This window comes from Rattus norvegicus, chromosome 8 (genome assembly GCF_036323735.1).
Source record: "Rattus norvegicus strain BN/NHsdMcwi chromosome 8, GRCr8, whole genome shotgun sequence".
Classification (NCBI taxonomy): domain Eukaryota; kingdom Metazoa; phylum Chordata; class Mammalia; order Rodentia; family Muridae; genus Rattus; species Rattus norvegicus.
The window spans coordinates 63,368,838-63,387,371 of NC_086026.1; the positions used below are offsets into that span (position 1 = coordinate 63,368,838).

General features: G+C 39.6%; 1 long non-coding RNA gene across 1 annotated transcript; it reads left to right on the top strand.

The window, feature by feature from the left end:
* The first annotated feature begins 172 nt into the window (after positions 1-172).
* LOC134480054 (uncharacterized) lies at positions 173-17,428 on the top strand. The gene is made up of 2 exons (XR_010054187.1): positions 173-634; positions 16,987-17,428. It is a non-coding gene; the product is annotated as an uncharacterized LOC134480054 (long non-coding RNA).
* Positions 17,429-18,534: the final 1,106 nt, after the last annotated feature.

Sequence of the window (18,534 nt, forward strand, 5' to 3'; positions counted from 1 at the left end):
AGTAGCCGTATGCCGCACAGATTCGGGCAAGTGTTATCATAAGAGATTTAAACCATGCTTCGGACCCTTTCCTCCACACCACCAGAGGAATTCTCAAAAGAAAATTATTGGAAAGAACCAGCAATGTATTGTAGTTTCCAAGCCCATAAAGCACAGATGTCCATGGGCAAAACTGAAATAAAATTGAAAAGAATTTAAACTTGTTTTGTTTTCTAGTTCCTGGGAATTAGAAATTCTTGCTACACATGAGTGCTGTGGTCCAGTCTCCTCCCCCTTATTACTAAACAAAAGCAGAGCACAACAGAAATAGAAACCAGTGCGGGAGTCTGCCCCCACTTCTTCCTTTGTATCACAATGCTTTTTTAATTTTTTTTTTTTGTCAAATCACATCTTGGCGTATTCATCGTGAATGTGTCTTCTTAGAGGCCTCAAAGAGACTGAAAGCATGTGAAGGGTGTTCTAGTTAGGAGAAGGACCACGTGAGATCTGCGTCTCTTTCAGCTCTTCTTAGCCCCAAGTCGGTGGGCTTACTCTGAAGTTGTCGACGGAAGGGTAATAAAGCCAAGTGTGTGGCTTTATCAGTGCTGACTGGACCATTGTGCCACGGGATGAGGACGCCTTGACCAAACTGCTCGTGAGTTCCTCTGAGCCTCCTTTTAATTGTGTGGGCCTCTGGCTTCCATGTCTGTGTCTGTCCTTGCCAAGTCTAGAAGGAGGCTTTAGTCGATCTAGAAACATTACTTTATCCTTGATGACTGATCACCCAGGCCTACCTTCAGCAAAAATCCTGTTGAGTTGGCTTAGCAAGAGTCTACTGACCACTGATGTTTCCTCTTAGTAATTTTCCATGTCCACCAGGCCCCACCTCAGCTCTTTGGCTATAAATTGCCACCAGTCCCTGTGTTTAGAGTTGAGCCCTCCCTGAATCTCCTATCACAGCCCTGAATAAACTCTCCCTTACCATTTTAACAAGCACGGATGAATTATTTTCTTCAACAAGAATAGAGGGAAACAGAGGCTCTGATAGGAATATTCTCTCAATAGGATAAAAATAAAACAGAAACCTGGTGAGAATTGGGGCTGGCTACTTGTAAGTCCTCACAGTATCTGCAACCTGGCTGGGCCCTGTGCAATTTCACTCTAGCTATCCTGCTTTTAAACCAAATCTCAAATACTCAATATTATCAATAAAGACACAGGAGCCAGATGCTAGGGTGAAAGCCTGCTAGCTCAGAGAGGCAGAGAAAGATCCAGTTGTCCTTCCTCCTCAGCTGATGTCCCCACCCCCCCAAAAAAAGCAAGCTCTCCTTCTCTATGCTGTCTCCTTCTCTACTCCACCCCACAAACCCCTCAAACAGAATGTCCCTCTCTTACTTCCTGTGTATCTCTCTGTCCATCCTCCTGACTTCCTCTTACCCTCTATGGTTATTTCATTCACTCCCTGTCATCTGGTTACGTGCTCCTCCTCTTGGCCTATGGTTGACTGTGTGAAATCCTGTTTTCAATACACAGAAAGCTCTTGGATTAAAAGCATGTGCTAGGGCTAAGCCACACCACAAATAGAAACAGGTTTTTCCAGTAATAAGACAATCTCAGGGTTCACGGTGCAATCAAACATCCTGCAACTTAGCTTGGCAGGTTCTGAACCTTGATTCACCAGAGCCTCCTGGAGACAAGCAAGCACAAGAACATGAAGTGTAGATCTCGAAGACTTCTGTTTCATACTCTCTTAAATTCTCGTAGTTCTTAGTAGCTTTAGAACCTTGGTGCCTACAAGTTTTGCTTGGTGATTATATGGAAATTTGGGGTAACAAAGTTTCCGTTAGATGTTTTGGTCTAATATATTCTGAAAATCTTAGAATCGTTAAGAGGCCAATAAATAGACACTATCCATTGGGCTTTGGGGATTAGACAAAGCCATGTTTATAAAATCAAGCAAGAGTTTTTACTTTACCTCCCATTTTGCTTTACCTCCCATTTCTGGGACAGTGAATTAGTAATGAAAGGGTTGCAAAGGCAGAGGAATACACTCACAAGGGTGGCACAGCTGCTAGCACCCTGTTCCTCTGTGCTCGATGTAACAACAGCAGGCTGCCCTCTGTAAGCACCTGCCACCCGCAGCTAGGTGCTACATCCAGTCAGCCAGCAGAACACCCTCAGACCACACACAGAGAACAGTCTGGAAATGTCTGGGAGTTATCACTCCTAGCAACAGCCTCAAATCAGTCAGCCCCCATGTTAGGACAACTCTATGATGTATGCTCTACCATCTCTTGGAGCACCATAGCAGAATTGAACTCACACACCCAGCGACTTCTGCGTGACAGAAAACCCTTTACTCTCTGCTTTCCTCTCCCTGTCTCACTCCCCATACCTATACACTGTCCAGGAGTCACCTCTCAGACGAATTGCTTGTACTTGAATTCTTGTCTCAGAGTCTGTCTGCCTCTTTAGAATATCTGTATGCAAAGTCTTAGAGACAAGTCTAGAAAAAGAAAAACAGGTGTAAACCCAGAATAATAATTCTGTGTGAAAAGTGTGGTAGAAAAGAGTGCGTCAACAATCTAGAATAAAAGCTCAGGGAAGAGAATAATACAAGTACCAAATCTGGGGAGCACAATCTCGGCAAAAAGTCAGGCAACAAAGCACAGTGAACAATCCTGGTAGAAATGTGGAATAAAAAGTATATGAAAATGTCAGAAGAAAAATTCAGAGAAAAAAAAATCCAAGCCTCAATTTCAGGCCCAAATCCTAGGAGAAATAACAGCACACAGCGTATGTGTGGAAAATCCTGGTGAAAATAGTGGGTTAAAAATAAATGGGAAAATGGGCGGGGCAATGATCTAGGAGAAAAGGTCAGGCAAAAACTATGAATAAATCCCTGGGAGCTTGATCTACATTAAAGACCAGAGTAAAGGCAGGGGAAACCTCCTGGTAAATACTGACAGAAAAGGCTGAGTGGACAAACATCCAGGTATAAAACATAGGCACAAAAGTGACCAAAGGCTAGAAGAAAACTCCCGGCTCTAAAACTTGATCAAAAACTACAGTCAAAATGCTGAGCTAATTAAGTGCTGTGTAAAAAACCTGTGTGGATATCCAGGCCTAAACATGGGTAAAATCATGGGCAAAAGATCGAGGGCAAAATCTTTGCAGAAAGTAAAGCAAACATCTTGGTGAAAATCGATGGGGGAAAATGTGGGGTGAGGAGGTTTGGTGAAAATATCAGAACACAGATGCAGGCTCTAGAGACAGGAGGAAGGGCTATTGGGCAGATCTGGGCACAGGCTGATGAAGACTTGTTTTGAAACTGCAGAAGAAAAATGCTGGGAATAAATTCAGTGCCGATAACCCAAGAGAAAAGTCTGAGAGAAAATCATGGAAACAATAATTTGTGTAAATTCTAAACAAAATCACAACAGAAAGACTGGGTGCCATATCCTGGTTAAAATGTCAATTTAATTACTGAGTGAAAGTGTTGGCCCCCAAATTCAGGCAATTAATCCAAGTCAAATATGTATATGCACAATATGGGGGCGGGGGGAATCTTGGCTAAGTGTACTGTGCAGAGGTGGATTCTGGTAAATATGCCAGGTAAAAATGTTGAGCAAAAAAGTCAGGGAAATCCAGGAGAAAAATATGGGGAAAAAAAAATAAAATTACAAAAGACTATGAGGAAATCTGGGCAAGAACTAAGGCGAAAAATCGCTGATTAAAATACCAGGTGAAAATTACCATGTGAAAGGTTATGGCAAAAACCAAAGGGGAAAAAAATACCATGTAAAACCAATGAGAATGAAGGTGGGGAACGAAGGCTAGTAGAAAGCTCCTGGCTAGAGTGTGGGGTGAGACTCTCAAATAAAAAAATGAAGCTAAAATGCTAGGTGGAAATCCTGGGAGTCAGGCCAAACAAGCTGTGGAAAAATTGAGAGGATGAACCCAGGGCACAGAACCATGACGAAGATCTAATTGAAAAGAAATGACACATAGGCCAGGTGAAATATCCTATTAAATATGTCAGATAAACTTTGCTGAAAGGTCCAGCCCAGATATTCAGGAGGAAAAAATCATGCAAAATTAAGGGCACAAAAGTCTACTTCACCACCTTATGATGAGATTATAGAAAGGTAGTCCAGGTCCATTAGAAGATCTACAATATTTCCCCTTGATTCAGTGAGGCAATTAGCTCCAGATGAGAGAAACCCACAAGACTATGAAGAACTTGGGTGGGAGCCCATAGACGTGCTAGATCTCAAAAGGTTTAAAGAAGCAATTGTAACTTATGGCATGTGTTCCCCTTATGTGAAACAAATACTTAATGATCAGGCCACACAATCCTAAAAGATTGGAAAGATTTAATATCAGCTATCTTAGGCTGGCCCTCAACTACAGATACTAACATGATAGATAGAAGAGGCTTCGCTATGGAGCAATGCAATAGAACAACTAGAGGTATTAATACTGTCAAGGACCAGTTGTTAGGTGAAGGTCATTATGCTGATTTACAAATATAGATGCCACCTTAAAGCAATATCATTATTGCTTTAAAGTGGCTTTAAATGTTCCGGACAAGGTTGAACAGCAGGGAAAACTATCTGAATCACTTACAAAAATAAACGGGCTCAGATGAATCATTTACTGATTTTTTTCAGCTGTGAATAAAATAATATTGGACCCATATACAAGAAAAATTGTAATTGAGACTTTAGCTTTCAAGAAAGCTAATGCTGAATGTAAAAAGGCTATTAGACCTTTAAAGGGAAGATCCTTGCCTATTTATGAATGAATTAAAAACTATGATATTAATTTGATCCAATCTTTATAGTTCCTTTATGATTGGACAGACAATTGCTAAAATTATGAGGGCTCAGATTGTCAGATAATTTGGCTGTGGGAAACCAGGTCATTTCCTAAAGGATTCTAGACAAACAGTCACTAAGCATGATATTTTCTTACAACCCATTATTTTCTTATAATCTAGAGAGAAGGATTCCTGGGATATGTAAAAGATACAGAAGGAGCCCACATTGGATTATGAATGTAGAGCATTCAGACATGTATGAGTTAATTCCCTGCGATCAGAAAATAACCTAAAGGGCTTTGCTTGTGGCTTGTCAGAAAACAACACGACCCATTTCTTCCCTGTCAGCTAAGGAAACTGTTCTAGAGAACAACTAGATAATTTGATACCTGATATGACAGAGTACTGCTCTAAGACTAGCTACTCAGATGGATAGAACAAGAGATTCTTAAGATACTAGAAAACAAATATTTTTGCACGCTTCTACAAATGATATGAAAATGCAATTAGATGGAATTGAGATTGAAGCACAGTGGATACCAGGGCAGATGTAACAATAATTTCACAAGATTTTTGGGTCCGACTTGGCCACTTCAAAAGGTATCTACACAGCTCCTAGGGAGTGAGCCTTTGTCTCAGATAAAACAAAGTCTAAAGGTAGAAGGTATAGATAGTATAGAGTAGTATAGAGTAGTCTATCTATACAAGATTCCAAAATAATGAGACATTAGACAGATGATTTGTCTCTTGACAAAACTGATAATTTATAATATAAAAATTATTGCTTTAAACTTATAATGAACTTATGGAGCTAGTAACAGAGAATGAATGTTTAGCCAGGTACTAGTCTTAATGGAAAGACATGTAAACAATTCTGCTGTAACTCATTGTCAATCTCTGACATGAACTTGCCTTAAATTTACTATGAACTTGTAAAAGGTAAAAGTGCTTAGAAAACCATGTGATCAATTATCCTGAGAAAGTATAAACACTAAGAACAAAAATACAGAGGTGATTCAGCCCTTCTCTGCTTAATCCAATATGTATGACATTGTGTATACCTGAATTTTCTCTCTTTTCTGTCTATCTTTTCTTGTCTCTCTGGTTCATGTAGAGTTAATGAACTCCAAGCCTCTCACCTGACTATTGAGACAGAGAGAAAAAAGCCAAGTAACTAAGCCTTTCTTCCTTAATCCCCTGCTGCTATCAGCAGAAGTTAATTGCCAGAAGTCAGTTGTCTTTTGGCCACAGAATAGCAAAGAGATGGCCAAAAGTAAGCAGCTTTGGCCAAGTAATCACTAACAGAACTGCCAAAGGCAAATCAGCTCTGGCCACCCACAGCTGCCAATTCCATGCCCCCCTTTACCTTGATGCCTTCTTCAGCTTACCCTGTAATGCCAGACTGGATTCTGGCCAACTTTGTTATTTATACATCTACAACATGTAATTCAAAACAGAGATCATCCATTGTACATAACCCATATTCGTTCTCATACAGGTTTGCCAGGACAATTGGCAGTAGGAAATGAGATGAACCCATTGCTAATAGGAAATGTATTAGAAGCTTCAAATTTTCACAAAAGGCATAATGTAAATACTAGACATTTAAAGAAAATTGTTTTCTATAACCTGGTGACGTGCCAAAGAAATTATTAAAAAGCGTCCTACCTTTTCTTTATCTAATCAAGCTCCACTATCTGCCAGAAGTAACTATAAAGGTACCCAAAGGAATGAAATTTAGCAGATGGATATTTCATTTTTTTCAGAGTCTGGAAAATTAAAGTATGTACATCATACGATTGATACCTATTCAGGATCCCAATGAGCTTCGCCTTGAATTCTAAAAAGGCTTATTCTGCAATTACACATTTAATAGAAGTGATGGATATCTTCAGGATACCTTTACAGACTAAAACTAATAATGCTTTGGCATATGTATCCAATAAAATGAAACAAGTTTTTAAATATTACTACATAAAACATGTTATAGGAATCCCTTACAATTACACAGGTCAAGCAATTGTGGAAAGATCTAACTGCACTTTAGAGGAAATGCTCACAAAAGGAAAGTGAGATGTGAGATCTCCTAGAGGTAGATTACATAATTATTAACTTTACATTTTTAAAATGTCAAGGATACAGGTAGCACAACTCCTGAAAACATGGCTGAATTAAATCATCCTATGTACTTTAAGGATGTGCTAATCTCAGAATGGAAGTCAGGAAATGCACTGTGTTGGGGAAGAAGGTATATTTTATTTCTACAGGAAATGACAAACTATGGATTTCTCCAAAGTTAATAATGATTAAATTTGACCTTAGAAGACTTCCTGAAGGGGTTGGGGATTTAGCTCAGCGGAAGAGCGCTTGCCTAGCAAGCGCAAGGCCCTGGGTTCGATCCCCAGCTCCGAAAAAAAAGAAAAAAGAAAAAAAAAAGACTTCCTGAAAATCTTGACTCCTGACAGGAAAGATGCAGAAGAGACGCAGAAGAAAAACAAAACAGGTGACATACACATTGGTTCACCCTATGTAGGAACAGCTCAAAGACTGGCTGAATCAGGACTGCCTCTGCAGTAGCCAGTGAATCTTGTTGGCTACTGGGTCCTCAGGACTTATCACATGCTGTCCTTTACATGGCAAGAATGGGGATTTATATTACTCGAGTACAGTTTGGCTCTGCAGTTCAAACGAACCTGTAAATATTGGCAGGTGCTTTTCACCTGCTCAAGCACAGAGCAGAGAGTCACCTTCAGGTGATTTGTGCTTACCACACATTCAATATACATGTTAAAGCAGAAATGTCCCTATAATGCTACCTTTAAAAGTTTGTATATTTTCAGAGCCAAAGGATCAGACACCAATGAAGACAAAGCAATTAGCCCCAGGCAATCCAACCTCACCGAATGCCTCAGTGGTTGTTTCCTCAAAAAAATAAAATCTGCATCCAGGACAGCTTCAGAGCATGCTGGCAACAGATAGTCCAGCCTCACAGATCACTTCAGCCAGGACATCAGTGAAGCCCTGACTTTCCTAGCCCCCCGACCCCCGATCATCCCACAGAACCTGGCCAGTGAGTGAAACAGCTCTATCTGGATTTAGACAATCTCCTAATTTTTTTAGGGTCCCCAAAAGATACTATCACTCCCATACAACAGGAAACAATTTAAAAAAACCTACAACACCCTCATTCCATGCAGGCTGCGTGTTTGGTAATTCATCGTTCCGTGGTTTGTGGATGTTTATGGTCATTTATGGGGGTTAGTTGCAAGTTGTCATTGGTCCTGGTCAAGGAGGAAACAAGAGAAAGGAGAAGGCTAAATTCAGGCATCTCTTTCTCTTCCTCCTCCTCCTCCTCCTCCTCCTCCTCTTCCTCTTCCTCTTCCTCTTCCTCTTCCTCTTCCTCTTTCTCTTTCTCTTTCTCTTTCGCTTTCTCTTTCTCATTCTCTTTCTCTTTCTCTTTCTCTTTCTCTTTCTCTTTCTCTTTCGCTTTCTCTTTCTCTTTCTCTTTCTCGTTCTCTTCCTCTCTATCCTTCCTTCTCTCTTATCTAGCACTATGGGGTGAAAAGTGAATAAAGGACAAAGAAGGATGGATTGTATCTCCTCGGAAAAGAACATAGAAAGATGGATTATCGTATCTCCTTGATAGGGAAAAGAGGTGGATTGTTGTATCCTTTTAGACAAAGAAAGCAACAGGCCTCAAATATTTTAGATTGGTATAAATTTTTGTATGATGATAGAAATTTAAGGTTACTTTTGTTGCAAGGTACTGTCTATATGATTCAACTCTTGTTGAAGACATACGTACACATTTGTAGAGAGACTCTCTTGTCTACTGTCTGAAATCATCACTTGTGAATAAAAATCGTGTGGCCAATGAGGTGAAGCAGGACGAGAATGTGGAACATCTGGCAGAGAGCAAGAGGAACTCTGGGAGATAGTCAGGCACAGGATTTGCCATCTTGACTTGGAGCAGTCAGATGTATGAATCTGAGGAGAAGAAACCAGTCATGTGACTGAACTCAGATTAGAAGAAATAGGATAATAAGTTGAGAATCAGGAAACGAGCTCGGTTTATGACGTAGGCATGTATTCATAAATAAGACTCTGAGTCATTGTTTGAGAATTGAGCAGAGGTGCAAGCCTGCAGTTGCAGATGCTGCATTGAATAAGGGGCAAGAAATCTAAGCTTAGATCCTGAGAAAAACTCTTGGGTGAACGGCAGGGAACAAACTCTTCCCAGAGCAGTTTCCTAGCTGGGCAGAAAGTGGTTCCCTTTAAGAGAGAGATAACCAAAAACCTCAGTAAACTTAGCAGGCACAGCTCCTTTAACTGGAGGCCTGTGAGCTAAAGCAGCTGGCAGGTGCTGCGGCACTGCGGTCTTTCTCAAGCTGGAGCTTCAATGCACTTCTCAGGCACAGAAAGGGCCTGAGCAGCCTGGATACATAGGAAACCAGCACGCGTCCATGGGAAAAGCTTGCGGTGACCCAGAGCCAAAAGAAGGCAGCAGCACACTATAGCACAGAGCCACCTTTTCAGAGGTGGAAGTCAGAGGGCGAACAGTGGCTCCAGCCCCAAAACCAGCAAGGACAGCCAGTTAGACTTGAGCCGAGGGGGCCAAGCTAGCCCCAACAGACACGTGCTGGCCTGAGTAGCCAGCAAACACACAGAAGGGCAGAAAGAACATTTTCCTGGAGCTGCGGGATGGGGGTGGGAAGACTGAAAAGCCCACAGCTTCTGAACTGGTGAGGTATTAAGGTTGAAAACAATAGGAGAAAAAAAGAGACTAGGTGTGAAAAATCATAGCCAGGTGTATACAATTTAAATTACACAAAATGAATAGAAATAAGATACATAAAGATGAAAAAAATCGCTTCCCATTTCTGCCTGAGCCCAGAGCTGACACTCTGTGTGGGAGAGAGCTGGACTCTCAGAAATGCAGACAATCCTGAGAGCTCAGGGGAAACCACCACTTCTTCTTATTCCTGGCCCAAGAGAAACCACCTAGAACCCTCTGAAGACAGGAACCTAGGAACAGCCAGAGACAGGATTCCTCCTGTCTCTGCCTGTGCCCAGAGCTGAAAGCCAGTCTTCAGAAGCTCAGACACACCTGAGAGCAGAGGTAAGACCACCATTTCTGCTCCAAGGGACCGGCCTGAAACCCTCAGGACACACACAGCTCTCTGTATCCAAATCCCATGGGAGAAAGAACTGGACTCTCAGAAGTGCTGACACACAGGCTTATAGGAGGGTCAAGAAACTGTCAGAGACAGCAAGACCAGCTAAAACCAGAGACAACCAGATGGTGAGAGGCAAGCACAGGAACCTAAGCAACAGAAAGCAAGACTACTTGGCATCATCAAAGGCCAGTTCTCCCACCAAAGGAAATACTGAATATCCCAAAACACCAGAAAAGCAAGATTGGAATTTAAAAATCACATCTCATGATGATGATAGAGGACTTTAAGAAGGACATAAATAACTCCCTTAAAGAAATCCAGGACAATGCAGGTAAACAAGTAGAAGCTCTTAAAGAGGAAACACAAAAATCCCTTAAAGAATTATAGGAAAACACAACCAAACAGGTGAAGCAATTGAACAAAACTATCCAGCATCTAAAAATGGAAGTAAAAACAATAAAGAAACCACAAAGGAAGACAACCCTGGAGAGAGAAAACCTAGGCAAGAGATCAGGAGTCATAGATGCAAGCATCATGAACAGAATACAAGAGATAGAAGAGAGAACCCCAGGGGCAGAAGATACCATAGAAAACATTGGCACAAACATCAAAGATAATGTAAAACAAAAAACCTCCTGACCCAAAACATCCAGGAAATCCAGGACACAATGAGAAGATCAAACCTAAGGATAATAGGGATAGAAGAGAGTGAAGACTCCCAACTTAAAGGGCCAGTAAATGTGTTCAACAAAATTATAGAAGAAACCTTTCCTAACCTAAAGAAAGAGATGCCCATAAACATGCCAGAAGCCTACAGAACTCCAAATAGACTGGACCAGAAAAATTCCTCCAGTCACATAATAGTTAAAACACCAAATGTGCAAAACAAAGAAAGAATATTAAAAGTAGTAAGGAAAAAAGGTCAAGTAACATATAAAGGCAGACATTCCAGAATTATACCAGACTTCTCACCAGACACTATGAAAGCCAGAATATCCTGGGCAGATGTCATCCAGACCCTAAGAGAACACAACTGCCAGCCCAGGCTACTATATCCAGCAAAATTCTCAATTAACATAGATGGAGAAACCAAGATATTCCATGACAAAACCAAATTTACACACTATCTTCCTACAAATACAGCCCTACAAAGGATAATAGATGGAAAACCCCAACACAAGGAGGGAAACTACACCCTAGAAAAAGCAAAAAATTAATCTCCTTGCAACAAAACGAAGAAAGACATACAAATATAATTCTACCTCTAACAACAAAACAGGAAACAGGAAAAGCCAACATTACCCCTTAATTTCTCTTAACATCAAAGGACTCAACTCCCCAATAAAAAGACATAGACTAACAGACTGGATACGTAAAGAGGACCCAACATTTGGCTACATACAGGAAACACATCTCAGAGACAAAGACAGAAACTATCTCAGAGTAAAAGCCTGGAAAACAGTCTTCCAAGCAAATAGTCTGAAGAAACAAGCCGGAGTAGCCATTCTAATATCGAATAAAATTGGCTTTCAACCAAAAGTTGAAAAGAAAGGATAATGAAGGACACTTCATATTCAGTAAAGGAGAAATCCACCAAGGTTAACTCTCAATCCTGAATATCTATACTCCAAATGCAAGGGCAACTACATTCATCAGGAAACCTTAATCTCAAAGTACGTATGCAACTCACACAATAATAATGGGAGACTTCAACACCTCACTCTCATCAAACATGGAAACAGAAATTAAGCAGAGACATAGAGAAACTAACAGAAGTTATGAAGCAAATAGATATAACAGATATTTATAGAATATTTCATCCTAAAAACAAAAGAATATTCCTTCTTCGCAGCACCTCATGGTATCTTCTCCAAAATTGACCATTTAATCAGTCACAATACAGGCCTCAGCAGATAAAAGAAGATTGAAGTAATCCCATCCATCCTATCAGATCATCAAGAACTAAGGCTGTCTTCAATAACAATAAAAACAACAGAAAGTCCACATATACATGGAAGTTGAACAATGCTCTACTCAATGATAACTTGGTCAAGAAAGAAATAAAGAAAGAAATTAAAGTCTTTTTAGAATTTAATGAAAATGAAAGCACAACACACCCATAGTTATGGGACACATGAAAGCAGTGCTAAGAGGAAAACTCAGCTCTGAGTGCTTCCAAAAAGAAACAGGAGAGAGCATACACCAGCAGCTTGACAGCACACCTAAAAGCTCTAGAACAAAAAGAAGCAAATACACACAGGAGAAATAGAAGGCAGGAAATAATCAAACCCATGGCTGAAATCAACCAAGTATAAACAAAAAGGATTATATAAAAAAATCAACAAAACCAGGAGCTGGTTCTTTGAGAAAATCAACAAAATATAGAAACCCTTAGCCAGACTAACCAGAGGGTATAGAGGGATTATCCAAATTAACGAAATCAGAAATGAAAAGGGAAACATAATAAAAGAATCTTAGGAAATTAAAAAAATCATAAGTTCCTATCACAAAAGCCTATATTCAACAAAACTGGAAAATCTGGATGAATGGACAATTTTCTTGACAGATACTAGACTTATCCTGATTCAGGATAAGATAAACCATCTAAACAGTCCTGTAACTGCTAAAGAAATAGAAGCATTTATTCAAAGTCTCCCAACCAAAAAACACCATGAACCAGATGGGTTTGGTGCAGAATTCTATCATACCTTCAAAGAAGACCTAATACCAATACTGTCCTAACTACTCCACAAAACAGAAACTGAAGGAGCACTACCCAATTCCTTCTCTGAAGCCACAATTACTCTTATATCTAAACCACACAAAGACCCAAAAAGAGAAAGAGAACTTCAGACCAATTTCCCTTATGAATATAGACACAAATATACTCAATAAAATTCTCACAAATTGAATCCAAGAACACATCAAAATGATCATCCATCATGATCAAATAGGCTTCATCCCAGGGATCCAGGGATGATTCAATATATGCAAATCCATCAATGGAATCCACTATATAACAAACTCAAGGAAGAAAACCACATAATCACCTCATTAGGTGCTGAGAAAGCATTTGGCAAAATTCAACACCTCTTCATGTTAAAAGTCCTGGAAAGATCAGGAATTCAAGGCCCAAACCTAAACATAGTAAAAGCCATATACAGCAAACCAGTAGCCAACATCAAACTAAATGGAGAGAAACCTGAAGCAATCCCACCAAAATCAGGGACTAGACAAGGCTGCCCACTCTCCCACTAGTTATTCAATATGGTACTTGAAGTCCTTGCCAGAGCAATCAGACAACAAAAGGAGGTCAAAGTGATATAAATTGGAAAAGAAGTAAAAATATCACTATTTGCAGATGATATGATATAGTATACTTAAGTACCCCAAAAGTTCCACCAGAGAACTACTAAACCTGATAAACAACTTCGGCAGATTAGCTGGATATAAAATTAACTCAAACAAATCAGTAGCCTTCCTCTACTCAAAGGATAAACAGGCTGAGAAAGAAATTAAGGAAAAGACACCCTTCACAATAGTCACAAATAACATAAAATACCTCGGTGTGACTCTAACCAAGCAAGTGAAAGATCTGTATGACAAGAACTTCAAGTCTCTGAGGAAAGAAATTTAAGATCTCATAAGATGGAAAGATCTCCCATGCTCATGGATTGGCAGGATTAATATAGTAAAAATGGCTAGTTTGCCAAAAGCAATCTACAGATTCAATGCAATCCCACCAAAATTCCAACCCAATTCTTCATAGAGAGAGGAAGAGCAATTTGGAAATTCATTTGGAATAACAAAAAATCAAGGTTAGCGAAAACTATACTCAATAAAAGAACTTCTGGGGGAATCACCATCCCTGACCTCAAACTGTATCACAGAGCAATCGTGATAAAAAAAAAAAAACTGTATGGTATTGATACAGAGACACGCAAATAGACCAGTGGAACAGACATCAATACCTAAAAATGAACCCACACACCTATGGTCCCTGGATATTTGACAAAGGAGCTAAAACCATCCAATGGCAAAAAGATGGCATTTTCAATAATTGATGTGGGTTTATCTGGAGGTCAGCATGTAGAAGAATGCAAATCAGTCCATTCTTGTCGCCCTGTACAAAGCTCAAGTACAAGTGGATCAAGGACCTCCACATCAAACCAGATACACTCAAACTAATAGAGGAAAAAGTGGGGAAGAGTCTCAAACCCATGGGCACTGAGGAAAATTTCCTGAACAGAACACTAATGGCTTATGTTCTAAGATGAAGAATCGAGAAATGGGACCTCATAAAACTGCAAAGCTTCTGTAAGGCAAAGGACACTGTCGTTAGGACAAAATGGCAACCAACAGATTGGGAAAAGATCTTTACCAATCCAACATCTGATAGAGGGCTTATATCCAAAATATACAAAGAACTCAAGAAGTTAGATTCCAGAGAGTCAAATAATCCTATTAAAAAATGGGGTACAGAGCTAAACAATGAATTCTCAGCTGAGGAATATCAAATGGCTGAGAAGTACCTAAAGAAATGTTCAACATCTTTAGTCATCAGGGAAATGCAAATCAAAACAACCCTGAGATTCTACCTCACACCAGTCAGAATCAAAAACTCAGGTAACAACAGATGCTGGTGAGGATGTGGGAAAAGAGGAACACTCCTCCATTGTTGGTGGGATTGCAAGCTGGTACAACTACTCTGGAAATCAGTCTGGAGGTTCCTCAGAAAATTGGACATAGTAGTACCTATTTGACATAGCTATACCACTCCTAGGCATATACCCAAAATATGCTCCAACATATAACAAGGACACATGCTCCACTATGTTCATAGCAGCCTTATTTATAATAGCCAGAACTGGAAAGAACCCAGATGTCCTTCAACAGAGGAATGGATACAGAAAATATGATACATCTTCACAATCGAGTACTACTCAGCAATAAAAAAAAAAAACAATGACTTCATGAAATTAATAGGCAAATGGTTGGAACTTGAAAATATCATCCTGAGTGAGGTAACCCAATCACAAAAAAACCCCACACATGGTGTGTACTCACTAATATGTGGATATTACCCCCAAAGCTCCAATTACCCAACATGCAATGCACAGACCACATGAAGCTCAAGAAGAAGGATGACCAAAGCATGGATGCTTCAGTCCTTCTTAAAAGGCAGGACAAAAATATTCGTAGGAGGAGATATGGAGACAATGTTTTGAGCAGAGACTGAAGAAATGGCCATTCAGAGCCTGTCCTATCTGGGGATCCAGCCCATATACACATATAGCCACCAAACCCAGACAATATTGCTGATGCCAAGTAGTGATTGCTGACAGGAGCCTGATATAGCTCTTTTCCTAAGAGGCTGTGCCAGAGCCTAACAAATACAGAGGCAGATGCTCACAGCCAACTATTAAACTGAGAATGGGGTCCCCATCAGAGGAGTTAGAGAAAGAAATGAAGGAGCCGAAGGGGCTTGCAACCCTATAAAAGCAACAATACCAACCAACCAGAGCTCCCAGGGACTAAACTACTACCCAAGCATACACATGGACAGACATGGCTCCAGTTGCATATGTAGCAGAGGATGGCCTTGTTGGGCACCAGTGGGAGAAGAAGCTTTTGGTCCTGCTAAGGGGAATGTCAGGGAGGGGAGGCAGGAAGGGATGGGTGGTTGGCAAAGGGAAACACACTCATAGGAAAAGGAGGAGGGGAGAATAGGGGATTTATGGATGGGAAACCATGGATAACATTTGAAAAGTTGTTTTAACAAATCCAATTTAAAAAGTAAAAAAAAACTCAATAAAATAAAGTTCTTGGAGTCTATATTATACCATTTTAACTGCCTTAAGGATAGGAACAAAAGAGAAAATGATAATTGACCTAGCTGAACCTGACACATAACCAATAATGATTATTAGCCTAATGGTACTTCTTATCTTAATAATCATGATGTTTTCTATGTGTTCTCAAATAAAAGGGCTTTAGATATACAAAAAGAAGAGAAATGTGGAAGATGGATACAGGCCTTAGGGGGAAAATTAGAAAAAATTATAAATAAAGATGAGGAAGATGTTAAGATAATAGGAATACATTAAGAAGAGAAATATGAAAAATGTAGACAGGCCTTAGAAGTCAAAAATAGAAAAAATTATAAATAAAATGAAAAAACACCTAGACAGTAGAAATACAAGAAGAAAAATATGAAAAATGGAGACTGGCCTTAGAAAATTAGAAAAGATATAAATAAATTTGAGGAAGATACTAAGATAGAGAAAGATGAAATAAGGCCAGAGCCTACAACACCACCATATAATGAAAATCAGGAAAGTCAGCCAAAGTTGTTAGAAAATCAACATTAGTTTATCCAGTTACTGTACAAGACCTGCCAGCAGATGATAGGTAACCCTCAAGGTTATGAAGAAGTTAAATGGAGTCCTATAGACATGGTAGACTTGAGATTCAAGGAAGCGATCATTTCATATGATGTGCATTCACCCTATGTGAAGTAGATATTCAATTCATGTGTAACTCAGATCAGAATTATTCCCCAAGCCTGGAAAGATTTGGCAACAGTAATATGGGAAGCTGGTCCTCAGTTAGAATGTTACAGCAAACTATGTATATTTCAACTCTTGTCTAAGGGATTGTACCTATGTAATTCTTAAAAATGTAATATTAATTAAGTTCTAGTCCTTTTGAACACTGCTTTACAAACCGTTTAGGATAGATAAGAAATGCAAGTTAGTAGTCAATGAACTCAACTTATTAGTCATGTTAGATACTAATTTAGTTAATTATAAAAAAATAAGCTTCATTTTAGTTTTCAAAGATGTTTTCAATGTTAGGCAAATAATAGGTAGCTAGAAACAGCACAGGTATACTATAGTCTTCCAAAATCTCAGATCTACAGAATGTCACAGATACTGTATTAGTTTAGCATAGATGTTTTATTAACAAAAGCCCTTTTTGACAGTGAGACATGTGTGTTTCTTGCAGAAACCCTATTTTACTTCCAAGAAGATGATGAACATTGAAGAACCTTTGCATGGAGTTTGCTTCTATTTGACAAGCTAGCCACTTGGCAAGAAATTGCCGTTGCTCCAACTGCTGACAGTATACTATCCAAACTGGACAAACAGTATGCTGAGAATTCAACTGCCAAGCTATGCAAGGTTGTGGTGGTTTGAATATGCTCAGCTAGAGTAGGGGCGGCCTTGATGAAGGAAGTGTCTTACTGAGAAGGAGGGCTTTGAGACTCTCTTCCTAGCTGTCTGGAAGATAGTCTGTGCTCCTAGCTTCTTTTGAATGAAGATGTAGAACTCTCCATTCCTCCAGCACCATGTCTGACTGCACACTGCCATGCTTTCTGCTATGGCGATAATGGACTAAACCTCTGAAACTTTGAGCCAGTCCCAATTAAATGTTTGCCTTTATAAAAGTTGCCTTGGTCATGGTGTCTCTTCACAGCAATGGAAAACCTAAGACACAAGGTCAAGGTAGGCAAATCTTTAATATTTCTGCTTCACAGAAAAGTCTATTAGGTATTCTGGACAAGACGGTCAAAGATGATGCTCCAACAACTCAGAGAACTTAGGTGCCTGTCCAGGTAGCCAGAAATCTCTTTCATTTCTCTAGTTTTGGGAGCTGCTTGCTCTACACTTCCTGTTTATTCAAGTAATATTTATCATTCTCAGGTCTCTGAAAGGGTTGAAAGCTAGATAGTTACAGTCTCACAATTAAGCTTAAGTTGTTTAGGATTTAAGAAAATGTTTTAAGGCCTAATGGGATGTTTTTAGGTTAATAATGCAAGTTATAATAAAAGATTATTTAGGTATAGAAGTTTGAACTCACCAAGATAGGGTAAATAGTAGAGTTCTTTCTCCAAGTTTGCCAAATGCGTATGGATCAGACATTGTAAATTTTTACTTGATAGTTTTCAGAATTGTTTGTTTATTGATGTTAGAGAAAGAGCCTTTGGTCAGACTAAAAGAGGGAGATGTAGCGAGAGTCTCTTGTGTGGAAGCGTCACCTGTCAATAAAATTCTGATGGCCGATGAGTTGAGGTAGGATTAGAAGGTGGACCATCTGGCAGAGAGAGCAAGAGGAACTCTGGAAGACAGTCAGGCGTGGGAGAACTCGCCATCTGTACTCAGAAGAAGTAAGGATGTGTGACCGTGAGGAGAAGCCAGCCATGTGTCTGAACTCAGATTAGAATAAATGGGATAATAATGTGAGAGTCAGTCAAGAAACCAGACTAGCTTATGGCCTAGGCATTTACTCATAGGGAAGCCTCCGAGTTGTTATTTGGGAACCCGGCCCTGGCTGCACATATGCAACTCATTTAAAATTTAATGTAAAGTTCTAGTCTTATAAAAGTTACTATTGTAAATTGTTAATGGTAATTAAGAAATACAAGTTAGCAATCGGTCACCCATAAGTAATCAAACTGGTAGTCAGGTAAAGTACTGGCTTAGTTAATTACAGAAATAAGCTTTATTTAGCCTCCTACAAATGTTTTCAAAGTTAGGCAGCAAGGAATACCTA